The following is a 15,713-nucleotide window of genomic DNA, read 5'->3' as shown; positions in this document are numbered from 1 at the left end:
TACAAAGTATATATATATATATATATATATATATATATATATATATATAAAGACTTTTTAAACTCTTCCCACACTCTCGCAAAATTCTAAACAATGTTTCTAAACTCTAAACGCTCTAAAAGAGCACAGCATGTCATGATTTCAGCTCCCTGCCTCCTCTGCTCTCAGCCACCTGCAAGTGCTCTTTGGCCACGCCCACTTCTCCGCTCAGCACGCTGATCATCTGCAGCAGGAAGTTTATCCTACAGCAGTAAGGGCTGCACAAACGTGCAGCAGGTGCTAAATAATTTAAAATAATTTATTTTAAACAAAAATGTCATGCTGATCGTGCGGCTTCTCAGCCAATTGTGTGTCATGTTCAATCTTATTTTGATAAGCCGCAATAGTGCGAATCCGCGATAAACGAACCGCGAAGTAGCGAGGGACTACTGTACTGTATTTTTATTTTTTTTTAGTCAGAAGGACACTTGTCTAAGTTTAGTTTTTGTTTCATTCCATTTGTAACAGAGGAAAACAATCCGATTTCTTCAATTCATAAACGCCATTGTGTTTAAAACTTTATGCAAAGAAGCCAGCAGACTACGTTCATTCTTATGCTAAGCAGGATTTAAGTGGAGGTAGACGGCAAAGAGGGAAAACTCCGGACTAACAGAAAGAAACGTCCAACACAACCAGGCTCACACTTAAACAAGATGAGTACAAGAGCATCTGTTACGCCATGAAACTCACAAAGATTTGTTTGGATAAGACTCTTCCAAAACAGAGGGGAGAGCTGAAGTTGAGCAGTTCACCCTGTTATCAGCTCACTGTTCAAAAGTCTGCCTCTCTGATGGTATGGGGGTGCATATGTGGCTATAGCATAGGCAGCTTACATATCTGGAAAGGCACTATTGATGTATATAAGTTTTAGAGCAATAATGCTCCCATCCAGATGTTTTATTTTTCTTTCAGGGAAGATACTGACTTTTCAGCAAGACAACTCTAACCTTATCACGACAGCAAGGCTTCGTAGTACAAGAGACTCTAGAACTGGCTCAGAGTGAGAACACTTGGAGCTTCATGAAATTTAAAAAATCCAGCAAAGACAACGACGTTCATGCTCAATCATCCAGGTATCAAATCCAATATTTCTCAGTCAGGTCATCTGGACAGTTTCTTTTTTATAGACGATGCACTAGAACAGCTAGAATCCTCTATCAGACAAGAACAGGACAACATTCCCCTCCATAACCTTCAACAACACTTTCTGGACGTTTACACACTTGTCTTATTTATTTTAATTATCCTGTTTTTTCTAGAAATTGTACTTTTTTTTTTTAAATTACCGTATTTTTCGGACTATAAGGCGCATCGGATTGTAAGGTGCATTAAGTGAAACAAAACAGTCAGATAAGTCAAACTTCATTCAACTCATTCACAATAACCACATAAAATCAGTTCGAGGTCAGTAAGCACAACCAGAGTTAACACATAAGGTGCACCTGATTATAAGACTCACTGTCAATTTTTGAGAAAATTAAAGGATTTTAAGTACGTCTTATAGTCTGAAAAATACGGTAACCATTTGATACGTTTACTATAATCCATTGTGTACAAAATACGAGTTTATGAGAATTTCAAATAACTTCATTCTGTTTTTATTTATATTTGACACAAAGTCTGGTGTTGTGCAATAGGTTATTTTGTTGTCTTTAGTGCTCCTGCCATTCGCGAATCAAGCTTCTTGTTCATTAAAACTATTGTTGCACATTTTTATTCAGCAAAAGTTCATCTTTAATGACAACTACCCTACAAATACGTGCAAATGCAGATAACTGATGACAAACTATACTTTTAGCCACCATGCGCCCTAATATAAAGTGTAAACGTATCCTCTGTATGTAGGACCAGTTATATTTTATAGCATATATTGAGGATCCCAACACTGGTCCTTGAGGAACACCATCCTGCATGTTTTAGTTGTCTCCCTCGCCAACACACCTGATTTGAATAAATAAGTGATTAACAGACTTCTACAAAAATTGAGGAACAAATTAAATCACTGAATCAGGTGTTTAGGAGCAGGGAAACAACTAAAACATGCAGGATGGTGTTCCTCAAGGACTGGGGTTGGGAACCCTTGTTTTATAGTATTTCTTGAAGGAATGCATATCACCTGCTGCTGTCATGATAGAGTTTTAAACTAAGATTAAAGTTAAAGTAACATTAGGCTCGGTCTTACACAATATCCACGCTCAGAGTATGTGTTGTAAATGACTCTCAGCTACTACCACGTCAAATTTTAGCTCATTCTCTGGAAAACTGACTGAGTTACAGAGATTTGTGTGTTGGCTGGTATCATTTAGCTGTGTGTGGCAGTCATCTTGAATTGAACTGACTCCAAATGTTTTGAGATTGGAGTTGTTTTACGATGATCGTTAAAAATAAATGATAAATAAATACTTTGGTCCAGCTCAGATGAAACAACAGCTTATCAGTCCACTCAGAATTAAACTCTATTCCTCCAAACTGAGGTTGTTCAAAGAGCTATCTGCAACAAAGGGAAAATAACTTCCTTTTGGCAGGATCCCACTATTAAAGATCTGAACTATCACTTTAAGTATCGTCAGATTAAAGCCATGTATGATTAAAGCTTCTGGTGGAAGCACAGCAAGTCAGTGGGCATCGTGTCCCGGCTCCTGAACTCTCCAGCCGGGCACCACCCTCGAGCCAAAACCAACCAGAGCGTTTCCAGACATGAGGACATGTCTGACGCAGACAATCAGCTGCTGTGTGCTGCATGTGGAATGAAGAAGTCCAACTTCACGCACGGCCCGGACATGTTTCTCCGAACATCACGCGTGGAAATGACCAGACGGTGAGCGCACCTGAAATGTCGGTAAGAATCAGGCACGGCAGGAAACAAGACGAAGCTGTGGAGGATTCTGGCACTTTGAGGGCTGAACTGGGAAACTGGTTAAATCTGTGCCTTTTATAATTTGCTCGTTCTGATAATACTGCTGTTTTATTACTGACGGCGAGGTGTTTGTTCAGAAACAAAAGGTCTCATGAACCACTGAATGGGTTTTAATGAAACCTTTAGAAAGTTATCAATAGGTTTACAACTGATACAAGTTTTCGAGTTAACCCTATTCAAGATGGCCACCACTGCTTAGCCACATCAGCCAACACAAAAATATCTACAACTCTATCAGTTTTAAGGTCCAAGGTTCTTCATTGTCATTCGCATCACATGTGGGACATGAGGTGGAACAAATACTCTAACGTCCCAGTTACACCCAAAAATAGCAATAATATAAAGTATAAAAAAGAAAACGTATACAAGGATCTAAGATATACGCTAAACAATAATAATGTACATAATACGGTGTATTAAACAGCAGCCTGAACATGAGTCTGTTGTGAGCAGAGGGGTATGAATACAGCAGCTTAAGACTTACTGATACTGAGCTAAAGTTTGGTGTGATAGTAGCTGAGAGTCATCCTCAACACGTAACACGAGAGTGATCAGATCACGTGAGATCTCACAGTATCGCATGAAATCACGTTGCTAACGAGGTTTGACCAAATAGGCGATAACTCCGCCCCTTCTCATCACAAGATGATTTGAGTGAAAACGAAAAGAAAAGCAGCGGGCGATATGTGTTCCTTCGAGGAGTGCTGGCCCTTAATTATCTGTACGGTGTCCTCTTGTGTTTGTGAGACGTTGGGGGGTGGGGGTGGGGTGTCAGTGGTCCAGCCGGTGAACCAGCAGCCAAGATCTTTATGGAAGAAGGTGGAGCCATTTGGGCTTCCACCCCACTGGGGGTCAGCCAGAAGGGTTCCAGCTACCAAAGCAGTGGCAGTTGGTGTGTGAGGACAAGTGTTTGATTGGGAAGGGGGGGGGGGGGGGTGGGGGGTCATTGTTAGCAACAGCGGCTACTGAACTCTGCACAACCCCCTCGGCCAAAAAAGAGCACGGCGGTGGAGGCAGCCAGATGGGATGGAGGGAGGAGGAGGTACGGGGAAGTTGGTCGGGGAGTGGTTTTAGTGGCTAAGGATGCAGGGGTGGGGGGGCATGTGGGGGTAACTTCAAACAAGTCCGTCTAAAGTTCACATTTTATGGTTTCCTCATCTTTCAGATCCCCCGTCAGCTCGACAGGCTCGTGTGGAAGCTGTCGTGTACAGAGAGGATTGGGGGGGGTTGAACGGCAGGCCTCACACCATCAAACCTGCCCACTTCTATGCAGACACACTCCCCCCTGGTTTCTGTCAGCCCAGAATTCCCAGAATCAACTAGAACTAGAACACAACGAACCCTTAAAAAAAAAAAAGATAAAAAAGGCCCCCTGGAGAGAGAGGTGGCACAACACTAGTGACCTTTTTCAGGCAATTTCCCCTCAAATCATTTCCAATTTGCACATGCAGTCGTCCCCACCCCCCCACCCCCCTCCCCCGTCTTGAAGAGGATGGGAAGTCCCTGCTGGAGACTGCGGGTCTCGAACAGCCGTGAAAGATTCTGTATTAGCAAAGCCGAGCGGGAAGTGTTGGAACGGTCACCGTGAAGCAGCTTCTGCAGGAGCGGAGCGGCTTCCTGAACGTGTCCTTCATGTTTGACGCAGCTTCACGACCAACGGTAAACACGGTTAACCAACTTAAAGATGGCTGCAATTACGTCGCAGCGCTTTCATGTCCGGGGAAGAAAAGGCCCATCGTGCGTGTGACCCTCACACACAGCTGCAGTCAGACATTTACATCCGCTCTCCAGGGGCAGAAATGATATTAATTTGGGTCATTTCAAGGATTTATTTGTACCGTTGTTTTTCCAGGGAGGAAAACACGACGTGCAACATAAAAGCAGAATTAGGCGCACAAGTTTGGATTTATTATGGATGTTCTCTGATCAACATTCGTGCTCAGTAATCCAGGTTTAAAAAATCCAACAAAGTTCAGTTAGGTCATCTGGACAGTTTCAGTTTTTGTTGCGCAGTTTCGTCCTTCATCCAAAGGACTTCATCAGTCCGATGAGCCACAACAAACTCAGTCCCACAAGCAACACACTTGCATAGTGGGCCAACCAGTTTTGCTGGTGATAAGATGGTTTCTGGGGCCCGCCCTCTCCTCCGTCGACTCCTCTGAGGCAGCCATAACCAAAGAGGTTCAAAACGTCAAAGTTCATGCTCAATAATCCAGGTAAAAGAAATCGTCCAGATTACCTGACTGAACTTCGTTGAGATTTTTTTACCTGGATTATTGAGAATAAACTTTGATGTTTTTGAACCACTTTGGCTATAGCTGCCTCAGAAGAGTCAACGGGGGAAAGTTCAGAAACCATCTTATCACCATCAAACTGGTTGGACCACTATGTGAGTGTGCTGCTTGTGGGACTGAGTTTGTTGTGGCTCATCGGACTGATGAAGTCCTTTGGATGAAGGATGAAACGTCTCAAAAAACAAAACAAAAAAAAGTTCAGATGACTTGATTGAACTTTGTTGGACACAGGCTCAAACAAATACAAAAAGTCGCCTAAGTCTTTCAACAGACAACGCTGAGTGTCTTTTAACTTAAGATCGCAGCTTAATAACGTCTCATCGACGATCATGATTGACTGCAGCTGGAAGTTTCTCCTTTTCCAGCAACAAAACTCATGGATTGACCAAGCTCACTTGTAAGGAAACTGGTTCGGCTGTTTCAGGCACAACTCAGAAACCTCGGCGGCTCGAGCCGACAGGGTACTAGAAACAGCTGGAGCACCAGCTTCTCTGTCCAAGGTGAAGCAGGTTCGACATCTCTGTGGGCTGAGAGGCTGCCGACCAAGAAAAAAAAAGGCCCCTGCTTTATGAGCGACACCTTCCACCTCGACAGAAATTTGCTGCCCAAAATGAACAAAACCACAAGCCAGACGACTTCTAGAGAAAAGTTTCACGTTCAGACGAGACTAAGGCTGAGCTGTTTGGCCGCAGCGACAAGAAGAGGCTTTTAACTTCAAGAACACTGTGCGCCAACTACTAAGTGTGGTGGTGGTAGGATCATGCTGTGGGCTGTTTTGCTGCCGGCTGTATTTTAGCATTGCATGAGTAGGATAGAATAATAAAGAGGGAAGGCTACTTCCAATTCTGCCAAGTAGTGTTTTCAAATTTTCATCCAGGTTTACGTTAGAAGCTCACTGATGGGAACAACATTCAGGTGGGACGTTGAACCAAGAATTATCAGGGATGTATGGACAGCAGTCCCTCGCTACTTCGCGGTTTATCAACGTAAGATTGTACATGACACACAATTATCAACTTTAATATTACTCGTGATTGGGACAGTACAGGATAAAAAGTTAACAAAAAATAATAATATTTCGGACAGGCACAGCCATTTTGTAGTTTTCTTTCAATAAGCCTACACTGCAAGGCCAGTCAAAAGAACTACACTACCCAGAAGCCAACAGTGCTTTCGGCCACTGCTTTTTGCCAAAATGGAGGAATGTTTTGCAACGCTAAGTCAGAAGTAACGATCTATCTATTATCTCAGAACTGGCAGGAAAGTCGCAAATAATCCTGAAGCTCAATTATCCAAGCGCACATCAACCTGGATGGGGCGGTGGACTTTGGCACTGCAGAGCAAGACTAGAACCAGAACCGAGCTGTTGGTCTGCAGAGCTAGTGAGTACCCATATAACATTTTACAGTACTGTACAGTACATATACGTATGTTATCAAAGTTCATGCTGAATGATCCATGTAGAAAATCCAACTAAATTCAGTCAGGTCATCTGGATGGTTTCTATTTTTTTTGTTGAGATGTTTCGTCCTTCATCCAAAGGACTTCATCAGTCCGAGGAGCCGCAACAAACCGAGTCCCAAGCAGCACACCCACATAAAGGAGCAACCAGTTTGCTGGTGATAAGATGGTTTCTGGGATCTGCCCTCTCTCCCGTTGACTCCTCTGAGGCAGCCATAAATAAAGTGGTTCAAAACATCAAAGTTAAAAAAAAAAGAAGAAGAAACCGTCCAGATGATCTGACTGAATTTTGTTGGATTTTCTACCTGGATTATTGAGCATGAACTTTGATGTCTTGAACCACTTTGGCTTTGGATGAAGGACGAAACGTCTCAACAAAACAAAACAAAAAGTGAAACCATCCAGATGACCTGATGAAGTTTGTTGGATATACGTATGTCTGTAGTGAACATGTCGTTAATAGATTTAAGAGTTTAGAACATTGCAAGAGTGTGGGAAGGGTTTATAAAGCCTTAAAATATATAAATACTAAAATAAATATAGCGCTCCTACTTTGCGGTTTTTCTCCTATCGAAGTGGTGTGTGGAACGTAACCCCCGCGATAATCGAGTGACTACTGTACATGTTCGACCCAGTGCGGATTAGAGGAAATCAACAATATGCTCAAACTCACGCAACTAGTTGTTTTTAAAACTGTTAAAGTTGAACCTGAAGTTCTGCATTAATTATTAAAAAAAACAAAACATCTGATCCTCACGATGCACTTCTGACTGCAACGGTAAATAACGGAGTTAAAAAAACAAACAAACAAAAAAAGAAAAAGTCAAAGAAGGTCATGTTTTGTGCCACCGCGGCCCGATGAGAAACAACACTTTCTATTGTCTGACCTGTGACCCCCACCACCACCACCCCAACCCAGCGGCTGCGTGCATCACAGTTTCCATACGTTGAGCACGGAGGGGCTCGGCTCGGCCTCCATGGAAACCAGGAATGTGGAGTAGCTGGCAGCAGATGTTATGTTGTTGTGGAAAAGGAGCGGTGGCTGCGGTGACAGGGGGGTCAGGGGACATCGCTGTGCCCTCAGCTGCTCCGCGGCAGGAAAATGGAGGACAAACTCCCAAAACTGAACTGAACGGAGCTGGAGGCCTGAACGCTCTACTTGATGTTAAGTTTAAACGCAGATAAGGAAAACTGGCCGTGCCATATTTAACACCCCCCCCACTTTTAAAAAACAAACATCACATTGTGTTTGACGCCTTCACAGCCCACCTGAGGTGCATCTCAGAGGCTTCGCTCCCATTAAAAGTTTCATCACAACCTCTAAAGCAAGTCATCGCTCGTGAAAAAGAACTGCGTGGTGCGTCAGCAACAGAGGGGAGGATGAGGGAGACGAGGCCTGGAACTGACGCACGCACGTACACACGCACGCACACATGCACGCACACATAAATATGCTTCCACAAACAGCATTAATACGCACACAGCAGCTCTCACTCACAGTAAAATAAAAACCTTTTCCTCCTCTTCATGCACGGAGCAGCCGTCACAGCAGAGCAGGGAAGCAGATTAAAAAAAATAAAAAAAAATAACAAAACAAAAGAAGGACAAGCAGGAAAGCAAACAGAATTCAGCCTCTCTTCCTCTAATTCTCCCGTCTGTCTCTCAGGAAGGCAAGCGTACGGAGGGAGAACGTACCTCGGAAAACCTCCTGCTGCATCTCTGCTGCGATGTGTTCTCTCCCCTCTCTCTCTCTCTCGCTCTCTCTCTCTCTCCCTCGGTGTGTGTGTGTGTGAGGGAGAGCGCAGGGAGAGGCGGCGCACACACATGCACACACACGCATGCATACAGGCAGCAGTGTGTGAAGACAGAGGGCAGGCGCGATTCTCACACTCAAACTTGCTTGCTCTCCGTCGCTCGCCCCTCTTCCTCGCTCCTCTCGCACCAGTTTTTGCCTCAGAATGTTAAAAAAGACAAATCTTCTTGTGATTTTTGCTCTTTTTTTGTGTGTTTTAATCTCCTGCAAGTGACTCACCCCCACCACCACCACCCCAACTGAATCCAATCTTCTTTTTATTTGGAAGTGTTGTTCACTCTCACTAACACACACATATGCATGCACACACAGACTACTTTATATACACAAAGCCCAGCGATAGAGGGAGGGAGGGAGAGGCAGAAGGGAGACGGAGTGGGAGAGCAGGCAAGCAAGAGGACGCCATTTAAGCAGTTTGTTACGAGCACACTGCAAGTCCCCAAAATGGCTGAAAACAAACAGGAACCACGCCAACTCCAAAAACCCAGAGCGCACGAGTTCAGCCGGACAGACGGACTGAGAGTCGAGGAGTGAGAGGAAGAGACGGCGGCCACGGAAGACAGACAGGAGGACAGACCGGCCGCAGTCAAATGGAGGACGGGAGCAAAACGAGTGAAGTTCAGGGGGAACGTTAAAGCGACGCTCCTGAGATTGAGCGCTGTTCCTCGATAAAGTTCAGCGGCCTAAACTGTGTGAGGAAAGTGAACGGTGAAAGTCGATGCGGCGGAGGCCGAGACGTCCTGACTCAAAGGACGACTGAGTCGAGTCCTGAAAAAACATCAGATATGATGCTTCTAATGATCCAGACTAATGATTCTACCATATCATTGCTTCCAAAAACAAACAGACAACTAAAGAGGCAGTCAAAAGGGACAAAGACTAGGCCTGTCATGATAACAAATTTTGCTGGGCCATTAATTGTCTCAGAAATTATTGCGATAAACGATAATATTGTTTGAAATTTGACAGTAATTAGTAATCATTGTCAAATTTAAGAAGAAATGTTGGTTAATTTGTTTTGAGTGTAGTACTTTTTTCGACCACCGGATGGCAGAATAAGACTGTTTGAACTGAAGGATGGATAGTTGAGCAGCGTGTGGGAGGGAGGCCTGTCATTCCACGATCTGTTACGGAAGCCGATCCGTAGTGCAGCTCATTTGCGCATGCACTAAAAGGAATACTTACGGGTCGGACGGATCGCCGTTGAATATGCTAGATGTTCTGGTATGATTCCGTTTATGAATAAGAACTGTCTTACTTCACTTAGAAAAGTACGTGTTCTATCTCCGCCGATCTTCATGTTTCTAATTGACGCCACTCGTATTACCGTTACAATCATTGACATATTTACGTCGTGGTTAAGATGATATGCAACTTCACCACTGAGCGGCGCTGTTTCACCATGGAAATAATTCATTCTGTATCTTGCAGGGTTTTCCTCATTCAGTCCAGGCTGGGGGTCAGGTCTCATGCGTCGCATATCATCTTAACCAATGATTTGTAATGGAAACACGAGTGGCATAAATTAGCTACATGAAGATCGGCGGAGATAGAGCATGTACTTTTCTAAGTAAATTAAGACAGTTTTTATTCATAAACAATGGCGATCCGTGTGACCCGGACGTACACTACGGATCGTGCTTCCATAACAGATCGGGGAATGACAAGGCTCCTTGGCGTGACATGGGCCGCCTCTCTTTCCTTTTCTTTGGTTCTCAAAATGGCGGACGCTCGGTGTGGTTTGAGCTCTTTAGCATAGCATTTTCCACACAAAGCTTTTAATAAAATAAATCAGTAAACCATTTCTTAGCTTCTTTTTTGCAGAAAAAAAAAAAAATTTACACAAAGGTACGGGTTTCAACCGTGAATTTTGGTTCTTCGACAAGACAAAGGTTTTTTCCCCAAGGTCAGCCTGTTAGCTTAGTTCGTAGCTTAGCTTCTCAGCTTAGCTGCTTTCAACTATCCAAAAACACAATTTTGGAAGGTTAAAACAGATTTTAAAGAGAAAGGGAGGGGTCAGTGAAGAGCACCAGAGTTGAGCCTTTTGTCATCCAGTGTCTTCAGTAGAAAGAGAGAGACACAAAGAAACGATAAAGCTGATAAATAAAAATGAGGTCGACTATTTTCATTTATCATGCGATTAATTGATCTATTGTTTATCGCGACAGGCCTAACTAAGACTACTGTCCAGATGCACGTAACCACATTTCTTGTCTCTTTTATGGGGTACGGCGGTCCAGTTCCGCATGTAAAAGCATAATAAAGTAGTTGAACTTAAAACCCCAGAAGGTTGAGAATGTTGGCACAGAAGTCTTCAAACACCCCCTCGCTGAGACTCTGGTTGAAGTGCCGGCAAATTACTCAGTCCCTGAACTGTTTTCACAAGTGAACAGTGAAAAATACCAGAGAAGAAGATCCAGACTTGACCGGGCAGGTTGTTCACATATGTACTTCAAAAAAGGAGATTCTCATCTGAAGAGGCCTTTTTTTTTTTTTTACTATAAGAAACGCTCTGAACGGTGGAGTGCAGAGGACGAAATGGGTCCAAAGTGTGCGCAAGAGCTGAGGATGTTAGTGTTTCGTTTACAGCCTGTCACAGATGTCAGATAGGTTAGGATGGGAAAGTTAAATGTCAAAACTGAGCTTATTGGGCCTTTATTTTTTTTATTTACAAAAGATTATCCAAAATATGGATGCAAAGTCAAGTCAAGTCAGATTTATTTATAGATGAGCCCTCTCTTTCCAACTGAGCTAGCCACATCCAGTGAGGATGAAGCTAGTCTTCTGGAATCATAGGAGGCATAGAATATAGTAAATAAAATGTGTTTGTCGTCATCCATCACGCCCTCAAGCAGCAATGTCAGCTAACACTTACACACGCTCACTATTTCAGCTCTGTGACTACATTCTTTGGAGGCGGACTGACTTCAGCTTCGATGTCCTCTCGGTTCTTACATGCAGTAAATCACACCAAGAAGCAAAGGTGCCTCAGGCCTGGGATCATCGTCACATGCAGTTTGTCCAGAATTTGACTGGAACGTCGCTGGGGAAGTTGTGCATGTTTGACAATGGAAACCATCACTAAATTGCAACTTGATAACTTTATTTTCTTTCGGCTGCTCCCCTCCTCAGGCGTCGTCACAGTGAACTAACTCGCTCGAAGACTTGGCAATTGTTTTTACGCAGGATGTCCTTCCTGTCGCAACCACAGACCACCGAGCTACCAGCCCTCTGTGTGGAGCAGAGAGCTGCCATCTAGGGAGCCCAGGGGAGCAGACAGTGGGGGTTAAGGGCCTTGCTCAAGGGCCCAGAGTGGGGCAAACGAGGGTGGAGGCTTCACCTTTCCTATCCACATTTTGATGTTGGTCTGGGGAGTCGAACTGGCAACCTTCTTATCACAGGCTTGCCTGCTCTCTATTGCAACTTGTCAGCGCACTGTAATTAGGTTTTATCTGTGTGACACATTTTTATGCCAAGAACCTCAGTTTTTAATCGTACTTAGCTTTTCACACAGATTTTCTTTTTTTGTTGTCGGAATCTGTTGTGTATTATTATTATTATTGTTTGTTTACTTGAGGTTAAAGTTCAATCATATTAAGACTGTATTTTTAATAAGTCCTGATCTGTAAAACCCTAGAATTAAGACTGTTATGGACTTCTATTTTGTTTTTACTGTATATCGCAACAACACTTCTCCTTGTTCAGGTTGTGCAGCGTGGTCCTACACCTCTGTCTACCCTCCGTCTGGAAGTTGCGGACTTGAGTGCGAGCAGAAAGGGTGGAGGACTGACTGAGCCGTCCATGATCCAGGTCGTCGTCGCCCACTCTCCTGCATGTCTTAGATGTGTCTTTGCTTCAGCACACCTGACTGAACCAAATGAATCTTTGAAAGGCTTCTGTTAGGAACTTTTCTACTGGCTGGACCATTGCATTGGTTTATTATCTGGGTGTCCAAATACTTCTTTAAAAAGTCTTCAGCTGATCCAAAATGCTGCTGCCAGCGTCTTAATGGAAGTTAATAGGAGAGATCATATCTCTCCAGTTTGAGCTTCTCTCCACTGGCTCCCTGTCAAATTCAGAATAGAATTTAAAGGCAGAAGGTTGAACACCTGGAGAGCTGGTGCAGGAAGAACAACCTTCACATCAATGTGAAGAAAACAAAGGAGATGGTCGTGGACTTCAGACATAATAAACACACCTACACCCCCCTGAACATAGGGGGATCTGCGGTGGAAGTGGTCTCCAGCTACAAGTACTTGGGTGTACACCTGAACGACAACCTCAGCTGGAGCAACAACACCACCAGCCTGATCAAGAAAGCTCATCAGAGACTCTACTTCCTCAGACGGCTGAGGCGAGCTGGTCTGGGAAGCTCAGTCCTCACCTCCTTCTACAGGTGTGCAGTGGAGAGCATCCTGTGCTCGAGCATCAACGTGTGGCATGGAGGCTGCACAGCTGCAGAAAGAAAAGCTTTGCAGAGAGTGGTGAAGGCTGCACAGAAGTCTGTTGGAGTCAGTCTCCCCACCATCACAGACATCTACACCTCCAGATGCAGGAAGAGGGCCACCTGCATCATGAAGGACCCCACTCACCCAGCACACACACTTTTTGCCCTGCTCCCCTCAGGAAGGAGGTTGAGGAGCATTAAGTGTAGAACCACTAGACTGAGGAACAGCTTCTACCCTGAGGCTGTTAGACTCATGAATCTCTAACCAGAATAATCAGTGAAAATAATCACATCATGTTGCTGCTGATCTGTTTCATGTTGCTGCTGATCTGTTTCAATGTTGCTGTGTTCATTCGTGCTCACACAGACTCATGTTTGTGCTGCTGTTCGGCATATTGTTTTGTACTATTAGTCCTTAGTGTATTTTTAGTTTTCTTAGCTCATATCTTAGATCTTCTTACTGTTTTTCTTTTACATTTTATACTTGTGCTGGATGTAACTGGGACCCTGTGTACACAATTTTGTTCCACCACATGTACCACATGTGGTGCGAATGACAAATAAAGAAACTTTGACTTTGAAAATCTTACTTCTAACGTACAAAGCCCTCAACAACCTAGCTCCATCTTATATTACTTTATTGGTCCATATTTTCTTAACAGAGCACTTCGCTCTCAGACTGCAGGCTTACTTGTGGTTCCCAGAGTTTCCAAAAGCAGAATGGGAGAAAGATCTTTCAGTTATCAGGCTCCTCTCTTGTGGAACCAACTTGCAGTTTCTGTCTGTGAGGCTGACACATTGTCCAGTTTTAAGACTTTCCTTTTTGATAAATCCTATAGTTAGTCGGCTTGGTTTCTTGACCTATTCCTTATCTTATGCTGCTATAACCTTAGACTACTGGAGAACAAACTGGCCTCATTTCATCAAATGAAAAGCTACAAATACATACGAATGAATAGTTTGTATTTGTAATTATTCTTTCTTAACGTGATTTCTGTCTTTTTGTCATTCCTCCTAGAGAAAACCTGATGGCCTCCACCCTGAACCTGTCGTGTGTTTGTTTCTCCGTCCTGCCCTCAAACCCAGACAGTCAAAGCAGCTGGCCGCTTGTCCTGAGCCTGGCTCTGCTGGCGGATGGGAGACTGTGATGAAGTGAAAACTCAAACGATCTGTTGGCTCCTCAGATAAATAACGTTATTAACGGTCATTATATGTATGTGAATGTTTCTGTTCAGTGCCCTGAGACGACTTCTGTTGTGATCTGGTGCTATATAAACAAACTGAACTGATTTGAATCAGGTGTGTTGAAGCAACATCTGAAACAAGCAGGACAGTGAGGACATGAGGACATGAGGACTAGGGTCGCTTCAGTGCTACAGCACCATCATACTTCCTACTGTCCCGCTGAGTGGACCGCCCCATCAGACACACACACCCGTCAGCGACTCTCCCACAAGTGCACACCAACTGAACCTTGACGCCACCCCCCCCCCCCCCCCCCCCGCATGCCCTTTCCCTCTCCCTCTCTTTCATAACTCTATCTCACCCTCTTTGTACGCTGCTACACTTGTCTCCATGGGAACTGCTCTGGGATTGGGTGTTGTTCCTGTGACCTCTCTGGCTCGGAGAGTTGGACAAACTTTCTCTCCCCCCCCCCCCCCCCCCCTGCCAAGCTACATCCTCTCTCATGCGCTCCTGCACGCCTTCAAAGCTTCATAGGGTGTGTGTGTGTGTGTGTGTGTGTGTGTGTGTGAATGGGAACGTGAAAACTGGATGTAAACTTATGTTCGTACGAAAAGACAAAGCAAAGAGAGCGCTTCACCGTGAGACGCTAATGGCCCGTCGGCTAAAACAATTGCGTGTGTGTGTTTCAGGAGGGCTGCCACTCAGTCCTCTCATGTGCCCTGCCATTGTGAAAAGCTGCAGCCAGCTCTGTATTCTGAGACGCCCCGTTGTCCCTCCTCATGGCCGTTTAGTCGAACATGATCGCAGCTTCTAATGCGGCGATACCAGGGAGCTCACGCGTGTGAATATGCAAAAATATACCAAAAAAAAAAAAAGGCAGACTTTTTCAGAATTAGAATAAACTTTATTATCATTGCAATGAGATAAATTATTTTATGAAAAAGTAATTCATGTTTTTTGAAGTGAGGTTTTGAGGAAAAGTTCTGAAGAATTAATATTTTACCTGTTGTAGAAAGCGCTTTGAACGGGTTCAGTTTGGAGAAAAAAATAGTTTAATTTGAAATATATTGATGAGCTAACGACTAGTCTGAACAGGTGGCAAAGAGCAGATGAGGAAGGGAGCTGAAATGACACTCTTTTAGAGCATTTAGAGCTTAGAAACATTGTTACTGCAATAGTGTGGGAAGGGTTTAAAACGACTTTATGTAATATATATATATATATATATATATATATATATATATATATATATATAAAAAATAAACTACTACTTACTACTTGTACTACTATTAATACTTTGAGTTTTTTTACTGATCGTGGGTCTTCAGGGTACGGATCCCCCGCGATAAACAAGTGACTACTGTAAAATGAAAAGTAAATAAAATAAACGATGTTAAAAAATTTTTTTAACAAAAGCAGCTACATTATAAAGCGATGTAAAATACTAAAAACAGAAACGTGTCTGCGCTGGTTTTTGATGTGGACTTAACAGGTTTTTTTTTAATCCAGGGGTTCCCAACCCTGGTCCTTGAGGAACACCGTCCTGCATGTGTTAAG

The 15,713-nt window shown here is 43.7% G+C and overlaps 1 protein-coding gene across 1 annotated transcript in view; it reads right to left on the bottom strand.

The window, feature by feature from the left end:
- The window catches only part of zbtb4 (zinc finger and BTB domain containing 4), a 27,120-nt gene extending 18,659 nt beyond the window's left edge, over positions 1–8,461 (bottom strand). The window contains exon 1 of the mRNA XM_037676315.1: positions 8,407–8,461. The gene's annotated coding sequence lies outside the window, so the exon portion shown is untranslated. The remainder of the gene's footprint in view (positions 1–8,406) is intronic.
- Positions 8,462–15,713: the final 7,252 nt, after the last annotated feature.

The sequence above is a fragment of the Nematolebias whitei genome, chromosome 1 (assembly GCF_014905685.2).
Source record: "Nematolebias whitei isolate Nwh7 chromosome 1, NemWhi1, whole genome shotgun sequence".
Classification (NCBI taxonomy): domain Eukaryota; kingdom Metazoa; phylum Chordata; class Actinopteri; order Cyprinodontiformes; family Rivulidae; genus Nematolebias; species Nematolebias whitei.
This window is presented reverse-complemented; position numbering and strand designations above follow the sequence as displayed.